This window comes from Neovison vison, chromosome 1 (genome assembly GCF_020171115.1).
Source record: "Neovison vison isolate M4711 chromosome 1, ASM_NN_V1, whole genome shotgun sequence".
NCBI classification, from domain to species: domain Eukaryota; kingdom Metazoa; phylum Chordata; class Mammalia; order Carnivora; family Mustelidae; genus Neogale; species Neogale vison.
Window position 1 is genome coordinate 89,976,576 of NC_058091.1, and position 3,169 is coordinate 89,979,744.

Below are 3,169 nucleotides of genomic sequence, written 5' to 3' on the forward strand. Positions count from 1 at the left end.
GCCATAGCAACTTCTTGCTAGATACGTCTCCAAAGGCAAGGGAACAAAAGCAAAAATGAACTGTTGGGACGTCATCAAGATAGAAAGCTTTTGCACAGCAAAGGAAACAGCAACAAAACCAAAAGACAATAAATAGAATGAAAGAAGATATTTTCAAATGACATATCATATAAAGGGTTAATATCCAAAATCTAGAAAAAACTTACCAAACTCAGCACCCACAGAACAAATAATCCAATCAAGAAATAGGCTAAAGACAGGAACAGACATTTCTCCAAAGAAGACTTCCAAATGGCCAACAGACACATTAAAAAAGTGCTCAACATCCCTCGACATGAGGGAAATACAAATCAAATCCATAATGAGATACCACCTTACACCAGTCAGAATGGCTAAAATTAACAAGTCAGGAAACAAGTGTAGGTGAGGTTGTGGAGAAAAGGGAACCTTTTTACACTGTTGGTGGAAAGCAAGCTGGTGCAGTCACTGTGGAAAACAGTATGGAAGTTCCTCATAAAGTTGAAAATTGGGGCTCCTGCGTGGCTCAGTGGGTTAAAGCCTCTGCCTTCAACTCAGGTCATGATCCCAGGGTCCTGGGATCGAGCCCCGCATCGGACTCTCTGCTCAGCGGGGAGCCTGCTTCCTCCTCTCTCTGCCTGCCTCTCTGCCTACTTGTGATCTCTGTCTGTCAAATAAATAAAATCTTAAAAAAAAAAAAAAGAAGTTGAAAATAGAGCGGCCCTACAACCCAGCAATTGCACTCCTGGGTATTTACCCCAATGATACAGATGTAGTGAGAAGAAGGGCCACCTGCACCCCAATGTTCACAGCAGCAATGTCCCCAATAGCCAAATTGTGGAAAGAGCCTAGATGTCCTTCAACAGATGAATGAATAAAGAAGATGTGGTCCACATATACAATGGAATATTATTCAGCCATCAGAAAGGATGAATACCCACCATTTGCATCGACATATGTGGAACTGGAGGGGATCATGCTGAGCGAGATAAGGCAAGCAGAGAAAGACAATTATCATATGGTTTCACTCATACGTGGAACATACCAAATAGAGTGGAGGACCACAGGGGAAGGGAGGGAAAACTGAATGGGAAGAAGTGAGAGAAGGAGACAAACCATGAGATACTCTGGACTCTGGGAACCAAACTAAGGGTTACAGAAGGGAAGGGGGCTGGGGTATCTGGGTGACAGGTATCAAGGAGGGCACATGATGTGATGAGCACTAGGTGTTACAGGCAATTAATGAATCACTGAACACTATATTAAAATCTATCAATGTACTATATGTTGGCTAATGAATTTAAACTTGAAAAATTAAATTAAATTAAAAAATAAAAAATAAAACCAAGGCCGAAACCGTACATAACCCAGAGGGCTCCGTGCTCCTGGAGGCTGAGCTAGCGGCCACAGCCAAGTTCTCTGGTGGTCAGGGGACTGGAGGTTTGAGAGGTAGCTCAGTTCACCCCTGATCCTGAAGCCCCATCACAGTGGCAAGGTGCAGGGACTAGAGGGGAAGACCCGGCCAGAGGCCATCCTGGCTCCAGGGATCCTGCAGGACCACTCCTAGCCCCCCAGGCAGTGTCTGTCTAGAACCAGGAAGAAAACCTTTTCCCTCGTTTGTTCTTTTTAAGGACGTTTTCTCAGCATTGACAGAGAAAAACATCCGACATAAAACTGGAACCGTTCATAGCTGCAAATGACCCAGTAGTTATCAGAATGTAGTGACCATGAACAGAGGATCTTGTGTCCCCAGGCAGGCCTCCTGTGTGTGGGTGCAGCTGGGGGCCCTTGACATGCCCATATAGGCAGGGCTGGGCTCCACAGTCTTCCTCAAAGACAGAAGTAGGAACCTGCTCTGACAGCTCTGCTCAGGACAGCATCCCCGATGGAGACGGGGACAGCCCCTTATGAGTCCCAGATGTACTGGTGGTTCTTGGGCATGGCCATGAATCTCAGCTTCTTCATGAAGGGCTGGGGAGGGCAGCCCAGCAACCTCGGATCCCACAGGTCCTCCTGGGACATCCCCTCATGTGTCCCAGATGCCCTGGTAATTCTTGGGCACAAATCCAATCTCAGCTTTGCCCAGCCACCACAGGTCCCACAGGTGCTCTGGGGATAGCACCTTGGTGGGCTTGTGGTCCAGCAGGTACCTGTTCAAGTGGCTCTCATCATGCCACACAACCTTGATCTCATTGGCCAGGTTGACCCCCATCACCTTGACAGGCCAAGGTCAGTCTGTGAACCTCCATCACCAAGCCCCTAAAAAAGGCCCCCATGTAGTAAACATCACCCTGGTCCCTGGGGATGTGGGCCTGGGACTGTGACTGGCACTGGTAACTGAAGTCTTCATGGTCCACCTGGTAGAAACTGGGGTGCAGGGTACCAAAGAGGAAGGACAGGATCTCCATGCCCACATGGTCACAGAACTTCATGTCTACATCCGCACATACCAGGTCGTCTACCTCACAGAGGAAGTGCTGCTCACAGAAGCGGTGGACCAAGGCCACCCACTACATGGATATATCCTGCCATTGCGGGGATCACAGGAGACCTCAAGGACCACCACCCTCCAGCCCTCCCAGGGGGCACACAGGCCTGGCAGCCCGCTGGTCGGTGAAGACCTAGTAGGTGACCTTGTGCCCTACCATGATGGACTTCTGTCCCCTCTATAGGAAGAGCTCAGGAAGACCACCTATCTACAGGGACGAGGGACAAGATGGGAGGAGGGTCACTGGGAGAGGCTGGCAGCAGGATCCTGAAGCTGGGGGCCAAGGACATGTGCATCTTCTTCAAGGAGGCCGGCCCTGGGTCACTTTAAGCAACAGCCACTCCCACAGCCTGTCCTGAGCAAGTGTTATAAAGGCCTATTTAGCCAGAGCGGCCCCACCCCGGCTGAACTGCCATTTTGCTGTAAAACTTAAGTTGACCCTGCCCCCCCTCCCAGGGAAACTTACTTTTTTTTTTTTTTTAAGATTTTATTTTATTTATTTGACAGAGAGAAATCACAAGCAGATGGAGAGGCAGGCAGAGAGAGAGAGAGGGAAGCAGGCCCCCCGCTGAGCAGAGAGCCCGACGCGGGACTCAATCCCAGGACCCCGAGATCACGACCCAGACCCGAGCCGAAGGCAGCGGCCCAACCCACTGAGCCACC

At 49.7% G+C, this 3,169-nt stretch overlaps 1 pseudogene; it reads right to left on the minus strand.

The window, feature by feature from the left end:
• Window positions 1–1,923: 1,923 nt before the first annotated feature.
• LOC122901121 lies at window positions 1,924–2,666 on the minus strand (annotated as a pseudogene).
• Window positions 2,667–3,169: the final 503 nt, after the last annotated feature.